The following is a 12,261-nucleotide window of genomic DNA, read 5'->3' as shown; positions in this document are numbered from 1 at the left end:
GCAAGGAAAGGGATCATGGGCTTACACTTCCAGGTTCATGGCTGGAGGAAGTCAGGGCAGCAGCTCAAGCAGGAAGCAAAGGAGAAACCACGAAGAGACGCTGCTGATTGGCTTGCTCCCTCCAGCCAGTCCAGCCAGCTTTCTCACATAGTCCAGGTCCACCTGTTGGGAGATGGTATCACCTACAGTGGGCTGAGCCTGTCTGTATCAAAGGGCAATCACAAAAAACGTCTTCCCCCGCCAGTTCCACAGGCCAGTCTGTTGGGGGCAATGTTTTGGTTGAGGTTCCTTCCTCTCAGGTGACACTGGGCTGTGTCAAGTTGACAATAAAACTGACCAGCCCACCAGCCTATGTGAGTATGGGCTTGTGTCCAAGTGACCAGGGGATGCACGGGGCATTGTCTCTGCGAGAAAGATAGGGTAAGTTTTATTCTTCAGTTTTCAAGGTTGTCTTCCCACCGTTCACTGAGGTTCTAAAGGACCACGGTGTGAGGTGTCCCTTTAGCCACAGAAAGGTCTTCTAGAGGTGATGAGACTTGGCACAGTGACTGCTCTGGTGTAGGGAGGGGGCTCTGAGCCCCCTGACTGAATCATCTCTATCACTTGAGACAGGAACGTAGGAAAGTGTGCGGCATGGCAAAGGGGTGGTCTCAGTGGTAAACAGAGAGAAGGTGTTCTGGTTGACAAGTTTTTCTTCTAGCACGCTGACTAGACTACTCAACCTCTTTCAAATATCAGTGGTTTCTGACAAGAAATCATGAGTTAGTCTTCGACTGTTTTTTTTTTTTAACCTAAATTCTTGTGTATATGTCTATATGCACGAGTGTAGTACTGGTTGAGGCCAGAAGAGGGCAACCAATCCCCCAGGGCTGGAGTTCTGTGTTGTCAGCTGCTGGACAAGGGAGCCGGGAACCAAACTGAGGTCCCCTGGAAGAGCAGAACCTGACCTCACCTGCTGAACTGCCTCTCTAGCCCCAAACTGTTAGCTGTATTGAGAATTCTTGGAGTGCAATGAGTCCCGTCTCTTCCACTGCTTTAAAGATTGCCTTTCAGGACTCAATCTCACTTGAAATCCTTTGAGTTTATGTTACTTTAATTTATTGAGATTCTTGGATGTGCCGGTTAGTGTATTTCATCATATTTGGAAAAATTTGGGTCACTGTGTTCTTCAGAATTTTCTTTCATTTTGAGACAAGCCCAAGATGGCTTCAAATTTACACTCTCCCTCTCCCTAACTCCTGAGTTTTGAAACTATAGATCTGTGGACGATACTAGGCTTATTTTCTCTTTATTATCATTGTTGTTGTTGTTAAAATCCATCTTCTCTCCTCTGGAACTTCAAAGGATGTGTGTGTGTGTGTGTGTGTGTGTGTGTGTGTGTGCCCTTTTTTGTTTTTTTACCTATTTTGGTCTCTCTGACACATAACAATCTCAATTGAATTATTGAATTCACTGATTTCCCTTTTCAATAGTTCCCATGTTTGTTATCCAATCAAGCGACTTAAAATTTTTATTAGATTTGTTCATTGTATTTTACATGTTGAGTGTTTTCCCTGATGTGTATCTATTCTACGTGTGTGTGTGCGCGCGCGCGCGCGCGTGTGTGTGTGTGTGTGTGTGTGCGCGCGCGCACGCGTGTGCGCATGCATGTGCACATGTGTGGTGCCTACAGAAGGCAGAAGAAGGGATTGGATGCCCTGGAACTGGAGTTATGGGTGTTCAGACTCGCCATGTGCTTGCGTCTCACAGATCCTCACAGACCTCTCATTTCTCAGTTGTGCACCAGCCGGCTTCCTACTAGTCCCAAGCAGCCACAGTGTCTGGCACAGATGCCACCCTGAGAGTTGTCACTGGTGCTTGATTGGTTATTTCTCTGTTGGGGACAGGGTCTCTATTTGTTGCTCAGCCTGTTTTCAAATTCTTTTTTAAAATTTTTTTAAAATTTATTCTCTGTCTCTCTCACATCATGCATCTACTCCCATTCATTTTTCATCACTCCATACCCATCCTCTGCCCTTGCAACCTTCCCCCCACAAAAAAATAAAATTTAAGATAAAATAAAATGAAAAATGTTGTCACAAAGGCTGTCGTGTGACACGGTGAAAAACGCAGCAAAGCCTCCCCTTCATTGATCTTTACTTGCAAGTGTTCACTGCAGTCATTGGTCTGGTTCAGGGCCTCTGGTTTCTGCTACACTATCGGTGCTGGGCCTTCAATGGACTCCTCTTAGGTATCCTGTTCTTGTCCTGTGTCATGGAGAACCAGCAGCTTTGGGTCTGCAGGATCGGTCCTTTCATGTACTCCAGAAGATCACAGATGGGGTGGATGTTGGGGTGGGCTAACTCATAACCCTGATTCTGGGCCTGGGTAGTTGCAGGGTTGGTCAGCCAGCCAGTTCTTCCCAGTCTTCACCATCATCGCTCTGGCTAGTTTACCCCTTGCGTAGATGAGCAAGGGGCAGGGCCATCTCTTCTACGGGGCCCTCAGGGTCAGCTCTCCCACACCTACACCCTCAGGGCCAACTCTACCGTGTTGCCCAGGTGAGGTGAGATGGGACACTCTCCCAAGAGCTGCAGGTGGTGAGGGGCAGGGGCAGCTCCCCCACTCTTATGACCTCAGGGCCAGCTTTCCCACCTGATACGAGTGGCGAGAGGCAGGGAGCATCTACCCCTTGCCCACACCACCAAACAGAAGATGAGGGGGTGGGACCAGATCTCCCAAGCTCCTGCTCTCTACAGCAGGCTCACCTGTTGGTGTGGGAAGTCCTTCTGTATATGTGTTGCTTTTATTGGTTAATGAACAAAGAAGCTGTTTTGGCCAGTGGCTTAGCAAAATGGAGCTAGGTGGGGAAAACTAAACTGAATGCTGGGAGAAAAAAGGCGGCGTCACAGAGCAGCCATGTAGCCCCATCAGAGACAGACACCAAAACTTTACCCAGTAAACCATAGCCTCATGGCCATATACAGATTAATGGAGATGAGTTAATTTAAAATATGAGTTAGCCAACAATACATTTAAGCTATTGGTCAAACAATATTACAAATAATATGGTTTCTGTGTGATTATTTTGGTTCTGGGCAGCTGAAAACAAACAAGCGGCCTCCTGTGGCCCCATAGCCAGCTCTGTTGTGCTGCCCAGATGAGGTACAGGGCCTGCTTTCCTTAGTGACAGCTCCCTCCCCATCTGAAGGTGGTAATGGGAAGGAGAGAGGGCATCTTTCCCTCATCCCTATCACCACACCAGGTGAGGGAAGCAGTACCAGCTATGCCCCTCTCATGCCCTCAGGGCTGGCTCGCCCGCATCCTTGCCCAGGTGCGGTGCAGGGCCCATTCTCCTGAGCGCCCGCAGCTGGTTCAGAGGTTGGATAGGTCCTGCACCTGCTGTCTTTCTCACCCATGCCACCACACGGCAGATGTGAGGGGCATGACCTGCCCTCCCATTCTCACCTCTCAGGGTCAAATAGGGTCAGCTCTACCGCGCTGCCTAGCTGAGGTGTAAGAGCTTCTCCCCTGAGTGCTTCAGCCAGTGAGGAGCAGGATTGGTCCTTCCCAGTGTTGCAGCCAGTGAGGGGCGGGGCCTACTCTGTAGCGCCCTATCATCTTAGCCTTCCGTGGTATCAGGAGCCGCCACAGACGTCTTCACAGACCAAGGCTGCATCCAGGGCTAAGGACCCAGATTTGGGTCCCAGCAGCACCCTAGGCCCAGACATCACCATGGCCCTGGGTGGCAATCAAGTCGCCCACCTCAGCCCGCTTCGCACTGCTTTCACCTCTTCAGATACGCCTCTGTCTACTGGAAATGAACCAACGTCCCTCCTTCCCTCCTCTTCCTCCCTCCGCCCCTCTCTCCCCTCCCCCTCCATACCGCCCATTTGTTTGCTCATGTAATAGCGCCTGTCTTCCTGGTGCTGCATGGTGGCCCGTGTGTTTTCCTTGCAGCCTGGGCAGACCACCCGCATGTGGATCTGTTTGTCCCTCTCAGTCCATCATCTGCTTTCAAATTCTTAAGCTGTGTGTCCCCACTCAGCATCATGGGCAGTTAGAACTAGATGTACCACTGAACCTGGCTTGTCATTGATTCTTTTTTTTTTTTTTCCTTTTTCTTTTCGCTGAGTATAAGGTTGTTGTCATGGAAAAAAAAATGGTCTGCGTTATCTAAAAGTAGAGCCAATCCCCCTGAAATTGGAAATTGGCAAAGACAAGCAGCTGCACAGGTAAATTCTTATCCATGGTGGGGTTGGGGGACGTTTCCAATCCGCTCTTTCCTCTCCAGTGGCTGTCAGTGTGACACAAACTAGCGTCACCTGGGAGGAGAGAACCTCACTTTCAGATTGGCCTGTGGATGTGTCTGTGGGGGCACCTTCCTGATTGTTAATTGTTATTGGAGGGCCCAGCCCACTGTGGGCCCTGACTTTCCAAGGTAGAAGGGCCTGGCTTGCAGCACAAGGGTAGCTAAGTAAGCAAGAGCAAGGAAGTCAGTAAGTAGCATTCCCCTATGGTCCTGCTTCAGTTCCTGCCTCCTTGAGGTTCCTGCCTCCAATTCCTGTCCTGGTTTTCCCTGGTGATGACAGACTGTAATTTGTAAGATGAAATAAACCCCCTCTTTCTTCCTTGAGTTGCTTTCAGCCAGTGTTTTATCTCAACAACAGAACCAAAGAAGGACAGCTTCCATGGGGGTCTTTGCAGCCACAGAGTTAGGAGGAGAAGGGCTAGCATCAAGTAAAAATACCATGACACATTCTTCAAACCAAGATTCAGTCTTTTTTTTTGTTTTTATAAATATACACATACAAAGCGATATTGCAACACTTTAGTTTCTAGAGCTCAAAAAAACCTGATTTTGATAATTTTGCCACAGATTCCGTGGCTTTCAGGAAAAGCATGCCATTGATATTTTTATCCTGCCATTCAAGAGTTACACCCCATTTTAGGAGAATATAGAATGTTGTGTGATTATTTTTAATAAAAAGTAAAGTCATAAAATACAAAAATCATCAAAATACTTACAAATCTATGTCTAAGATTTTATTTAAGAAATTCTCGAGATGCTCATAAATTTTTATGACTTACAGAATTGCTTGTAAGTCAAAAGACAATTAAAAATACACATCCACATAGGCAGTAGGAATGCTGACACAGGACAGCTTTATAAGTAGATGCATATTTGGTAATACTTATAACCAAATAATCAATTGTAGTTTTTTAAGTTACAAAGAAAAATGATTTTTTTTTCCTCAGTGTTGGAGGCTCAGGGGGCTGATGTGCGGCTGGTGAGGGGCCCTCGGTTGAGTCACAACGTGGATGGCATGATAGAATTACAAGGGAGAGGCAGAGGTCATGGGGCAAGGCAACTAGCAAGCAGGGAGGGGCCAGACATGTTCTTTATGCCCACTGCACTTCTGGGAGCAACCAGTGTTCCAGGAAAAACTCTGTTAATTACTTTAGAGGGTAATACCTAAATACTCCCGTAGAACCCCGCTTCCTCCAACAATCATCTCTCCTACCACCTTACAGAGAGTCAGCCATCCCCACACATGAACTCCGAGTGCTGAATGAGACATTCACACCACATCCAAACTATAGAACTCTCTGGTCTGGTTCTACTATGATCAGTAGGACTTTGTTCCCCAAAGACCAGCATATCCTAATTCCTAGAACTTAAGACTATTTCCTCACAGAGAAAAAGAGATAAGGCAGATGGGATCAAGTTAAGAACCCTGAGATGGGGACTTTTGCAGGTTTTCTAGGGTCCGTTGTCACCACCAGGTCCTCATTAGAAGGGGGCAGGAGGATCAGCATCAGAGAGACTGCGGGGCTGTGCAGCTGGCTTTGGAGAGGGAAGAAAGACTTATTCGGGAAGTGACACGGGGCCTCCAGAAGTTGGAAGAGGCAGCATGTAGGTGCCTCGTGGAGCCGTAGGCCAGGTCAACAGTGCTTCAGCTGAACTGTAGCCCAGGGAGGCCGATCTCTGACTTTGCTCCGGTTTTAAGAGTGGATTTTCACAGGCTCACACTATTTGTGGTCAGTTACCCTGGCAGGTATAGAAAACTCCCCCGGAGTTAGAGGTGGAGGGCTGAGGGCTCACATGAAGGTCCCACGGCTCACGTGACAAGTCAGCCCTGCTGAGGGCCCCCGAAGCTGAGAGTTTTCCCGAGGTATAAGGCTCAGGTCATTCTAGCCTGTCCCTGTGGAGCCTCCAGTAGCTGGGCCCCTAATCAATTGCATTTTGAAGGGTTCAGTTCGGTGCAGGGACACACTCACGGCTATCAGCTCTAGGAATCACTGGAGTCTTGTAAAGTAGGTGAAAGGCAATAAAAGGCTGTAAAGATAGCCTAGAGGACCAGACTGGGCTCACAGCGGTCTCTGTGGTGTGTATCAAAGTCTCATGGTTTCCCCAGATAAGGGAATGGAGCCGATGACTGAGCAGGGAGGATCCACACACCCCAGTTTGAGGCTGAACCCGTGACTGAAGCCGCAGAGGAGGGCAGAGCAGGGTACAGGGATCACGTTCAGGACTCATGGCTCAAAGACTTTCCTGGATCCATTGTAGGCCATAAATTCATCCCTGCCTCAGACTCACCCGTCTAAGGTAAAGGATGAAGCCCAGGCCATCGGTGGGGGGCCCCTCACATCGTGCCCCTTGGAGTAACAGGAGCACCAAGAATTTATGATAAATGCAGGCCCTTAGCTCCACTGAATCAGAAACTCGAGGGTGGATCGTAGCCCTCTGGGTGACTCTGAAGCAGATAAACTTTGAGAGCCACTGAATACAACTTCCTATAAGAGAACTCGTTGATATCTGGGGGCCTCATTTAGCTACTGTGGGACATACCTGTGACTTTTTTCTGAAGTTGCATGGCACAAATTCTACCTCTGTGTAAAAGGAGAAAGCTCAATCAAAGCTGTGTTTTATATTAGAAGGAAGACATTATTAACTACATATCCAGAACTCATGGCCTATCAACCTCCTGGGTCCATTTGCTGTCGGAGAAACCCCCATCCAGTAGTTATTTCAATATAGCCTATCCAAAGAAAGATCAAAGAAGTTTTCAAACATTTCATACAGGTAGATGCATACCCCTGGTCATCATAGAGGGTGCTAATGTATTTAGATTCCCAAGGCCTCCATGTGGAAATTGTTTGGTCTGTATCTTCACCCTCAAAGGCAGAGATCACGAGGCACTGCGGGGCACTGCTGGGAAGCCGAGGTCACTGTCATTTCCTTGTAGGTGGCAGGCACGTGGCAGCTTTGGTTTTGAACATTCGAGCTTCGTAATCTGTCTGTGAACACCTTCAGCCCAACTTTGTCTCCATTGTTTCTCGTGGAAACTTTTTCTTCTTGACCCTATCTGATTGACTGTTACCAAGGTGATCGTTTCTGCTCTGGCCCCCTGGCCGTCTTTGAGAACCTTATTACTAACTTATTTTTAGGTCCTGGTTGCAGGTTACACTGATTTAAGTAATGTCTGTGAAGTAACATAGTGAGTTCATGCAAAACCGTACCACCGAGGAGTGGGATTTGGGGAAGAATTAGAGGGGAAGAGAATAGGGGATTGGATTTGATCGAAACATATTGCATACATTATGAATATTAAATAAAATATTTAAAAAAACTAACACAGTATTCACAGTGTGGGAAGACTTCTATAGTGGCTGTGAAGACAGTGTGGGGGTCTGTGGCCAGTTCTTTGTTTTTAATATTTATTTTATTAACTCTTTGAGAACTTCATGCAAGGTTTTAATCATATTCACCCCAACTCCTTTTCCAACTCTTCCCAAACCCCCAAACTTTGTGTTCCTTTTTTGGTTTATTTTAATCGCCCATTAAGTTCACTCTATACTGCCCATCTCCTGCTGGGTATGGAGCCGTGCCCTGGAACATGCTGACACACAGGATCCATCTCTCTTCCCCAGAAGCCTTCAGCTGTTACTACTCCTTGTCCCATGTTGGAATACTGACTGGCGTGATTTCGTCCAGGCAACCGCAGCTGCCGTGATTCCTGGAATAAAGTGTTCCTGTCACAGCCAGAAGATGCGGTTTAGCTCGGGTCCTCCCTGGGCTCTGACTTTTACAGTCTTTTCTCCGCACCTCTTCCTCAATGAATCTTGGAGAGGCAGGGTGATGTTCGTGCCCCATTTGTGGGCCTCCACAGCTACTGGTTCTCTGCACCTTGACCAGATGTGTGTTTGTCAGCTATTGTCCTCCATATGTATGTGTACAGGCACGCGTGTGCACGCGTGCACACACACATACACACACACACACACACATATTTTGATGGGATCTGAGAGCTGCGCTAATCTGTGGCTACATAGATACAAATTCAGAGGGCAGTTGGTACTATGTCCATTTAACAGGTTCACCCTCAGGTCCTGTGAGCTCCCCAACCATGAGCTCTTGATCACATAGATCTCTCTTAAAGAGTCTGAATGTGTTTGTGTTAAGAGAGTCTGATGGTAAAGGAAACATTCCTTTAAAAAGATTAGTTTCTACTTTTAATTATGTGTATGCATGTGTGTCTGCGTGTAGGGATGTGCACATGGGAACAGATGCTTTCAGAGGTCGTCAGACCCCCTGGAACTGGAACGTGGTCTCTGTGACTGTTGGGCCATCTCTCTACCCCTAAGGAACTCATTAAGAACCTTTGTATTGTGTGTGTATGTTTGTGTGTCTTTGTGTGTGTATGTGTGTAGCACAATGTGTCTGTAGAAGTCAGAGGACAACTTAGGGGAGCTGGTTTTCTCCCTTCACCATGTGGGTCCCAGGATAGACTTCAGGTCAGGTTATCAGGTTTAGCTGAACTGCCTTTACCTGCTGAGCTATCTCACCAGCCCAGGAACTGTTTTTAAGTCAACACTTTCAAATTTATTTGGACACGGAACATTTTTATTACTGAAGTATCTAATTTCATATAACCTGGGAAGAGCAAATACAGATTTGAGGTGCTATTTGGAATCTGATAAAGGGATTTATTAAATGGCAAGATACTGTGATGTTGAGTCCCTCGAGCCTCTTCAAGCATGTTTTTATAGAATAGTTAAGATTACCCAAAGTATTTCATAGACTCTTGTTTGATTCACTTAAAACAACCATCCAGAGTATGTAAAGGCCAGTCTTGTGAACCATCAGAATAAATGTTATTATAAATATTGTGAGTTATTTAATGCTTGTGGTAACTGAGGTGATTTGGAGGTATTGGACCCAAAGCCTGGGCCAGAGGGCGGCAGCACTCACATCCCTTAGGAGCCAGGTGTGTGTGTGGAGCTCTGACCAGCGGCACGGTGGGAGAACACAGCCTCTGTCATTTTCAAGCCTGAAAAGCACTGGGTAGTTTTCTGTTCCCCTTCCGGATGGGTCTTGGGCTCTCTCCTGCCACTTCCTTTTTCCCACTGAGACTTTCCTGCAGTTCTCTCTTCCTGGAAATTCAGAATCGTTATCATCCATTTCCAGTCTGCCTTCATTCCTCTTTCCCTGAAGAATGGTTTTCTATGTGGTTTTTGCTTTTGCACTAATATTATGACAGGGTCTGGGGGCAACTCTTGAAAGACCATAGGAGACGTAAGAAGCAAACAATTTTAAGTTCCTTAAGTTACTCAGGACTGTCAGTTAGTTCTCCAAAGTTGGACATTCTAAGCCTTTCGTCAGTTGTAGGAAGTGGCTGGGGCTGAGGGGTAGACTGAGAATCTTTTTCTGTTTAATACAGTTCCCTAGTAGTTAAAAAATGTATATCCTGTAAATATGAAAATAACATCTTTATTGTATTAGACTTTAGACATCTGGTTGTCAAAATCATATAGCTGTAAGGCTGAGCAAACACAGAGAGCACACACACGGAATTTTCTTAGGAGTTTATTTCCTTATTGGCTGCTCTCAGGATGGAGATGAAAGATCGCTCTGGTGGTGGTCACAGTGCTTGTAAAGGGACCTTGTCCTTTCAGTATCCTTATGATTCACTGAGATGACAAGTTATAGTTTTAAGTGCAGATGTTTCTTTTTTCATTGTAGAAGACTAAATGACATTTTCCTACTACACAGTAGATCAGGTTTCTCAGATATCAAGAAATCGTCATTGGGAAATGAAAATGGTTTTGGGTGATTTAGTCATATGTATGTATGTATGTATGTATGTATGTATTTCCTCCCTGGAGGAAGAAGCTAGAGGAAAAATTAGTCTGACAAAGATGTGTTTAGCTTTTTTTGCGGTAGGAAGGCAGGCAGCATGCAGGATCTGAAATCTCATACTGTCAGGAGTTGTGATTTTTCTTAAAATAAGTATAAGCCTCTTGGGCTCTGAGTCTCTAAGATGACAGAATTCCCTAAATATTCCTGAGTGTTCCTTCCTTGTCCATGTTCACAGTCAGATCTACCCATTAAAAAAAAGTGGCCCTGTTGCCTTAAAGCGTGACTCACATAAAAGGGAAGTGAGACCGCCGGCCATGGGAAAGGAATGCAATACAAAGAAGCTCAGTGTGTCTAGCAGAGGGACCATCAAAGCTTCTCAGAAACAGCCCGCGCATGACGTCACTCAGCTCGGCGGCACAATCCCCCAGTGGAGAGCAGAACGGCTTGCCAGCGTTCCAGAGTCGACTCAGGCTTCCAGGAAGTTCTGCAACTCTGTATTTCTGCTTGTCTGTTGGCCATAAAAGGCTGTTTAGAAATAAAGGATCAAGGGAGCTCAGCCTGTCCCTAACATGAGTGAGAGAGCTGTGCCTGCTGACCCGTGCCCGTCAAGCAGTCTCTTAGGATGCCTAGCAGGAAGATCCCAGCAAGTTTACGACCACCTGGTGCTGCATAGGGAATTCTGGGCCATCCTGGGCTAGAGAGCACAACCCTGTCTCAAACTACCAAAAGCCAACCAAACAAAAGAGCAACCAACCAGCCAAACAAACAAAAAAACCCCAAAAGCAATTAATGGATAAAATGACAAATAATATTTTATTTTTTCAAGTCTTTCACACTTCTATCTGTGATAGAGAAGATGTTCTATGTGTCTGATGTCCAATATGGTGTCTATTTTCAAACTAACAGTTAATCTTCTTATAACTTTAATAAACTTAAATTTAAGTAGTGACATCCAGCCAGTGGCTAAAGTGACAGACTGTGTAGATCTAGGGACATCTTCTTTCTGTTGTGAGTATAAAATTTGAGACAATCTCTTTATTTGTTAATATAATTTTCTAGTTTATTAAAAATGCCTTGTGTCTTAAATAAGAATGGGGTGTTAGTCTCATTCTTAGATACAGTTCTCTGGAAGAAGGAGCCATCAGAAGGTGTTACAGAAGTCCTGGGAAGGCTCGACACCAAGTTCCCAATGCTTTACACATGGGGGTTGTTGAAAGGCTTGATTGGTGCACACTGAAGGGATTGGGATCCAGGCTTGTAGTTCCAGCACTTGGGAGGCTGAAGCAGGAGGGTCACAAATTCAAGGTCAGCCTGGGCTACAGAGCGAGTTCTAAGTCGGCCTAGGCCCTATCTTGAGAACCTATCTTAAGAACAACACAAGTAAGACAAAAACTCAAAGTCCTTGAGCACAACCACACAGTGGGATCACTGCTGGTGCCGAGATCTCTCAACTCTCGTTGCCTTCTGTTGCTGTTTATCCTTCCATTCGATTGTGTTTCTAGACCCTTCGATTTAATTGGTGATATGTAAAAGGATGAAATATTTTACTATCTTCAGGTTGCTGTTTAAATTAAAATTTGAGCTACGAACGAATAAATATAAATTCAATTTGACATACAGCCGAAGGACACCCATGTTTTAGGTGTGCACACTGCCTGCCAGCCCTCATGCTGTGATCCACACCTTAGACCATGGGCTCAAGGAAGGCTTGGGAGGAGCCCGCAGGGATCCCTTTCTCTATTGTAATACATTGCTAATGATGTTCCTTAAGGCATCATCTTTTTTCCTCAGGCGTTTTCCTCCAGGTTTGATTTATACACCACTCAAGAGTCGTTGCTTAATAATATGTTTGCAATGTATAACCCGTTTTTGAACAGGAAGAACTTATTTGGAGGCAAAGGAGCAGATATTACCATATCCTTACAAGCTCCCTATCTGACGCTTATCTGTATTACAGAGTCCATCTTCTGACAGGTATAAAATATACAAGTTAGCTTTTGGTCTCTGATAAAAATCCTCCACACAATCAATTTGAAGAAGGAAGAGTTGGTTTGGCTCTAGGTTTTGGCCAGCAGTCACTTGGCTCTGTCACTTTAAGTGTGTGGTGAGAACAGAAGGTTCCAAAGGGTGTACGAGGT

The sequence above is a fragment of the Myodes glareolus genome, chromosome 2 (assembly GCF_982192425.1).
Source record: "Myodes glareolus chromosome 2, mMyoGla1.1, whole genome shotgun sequence".
Lineage (NCBI taxonomy): Eukaryota > Metazoa > Chordata > Mammalia > Rodentia > Cricetidae > Myodes > Myodes glareolus.
The sequence above is the reverse complement of the archived record's forward strand: the minus strand, read 5'-3'. Positions refer to the sequence as shown.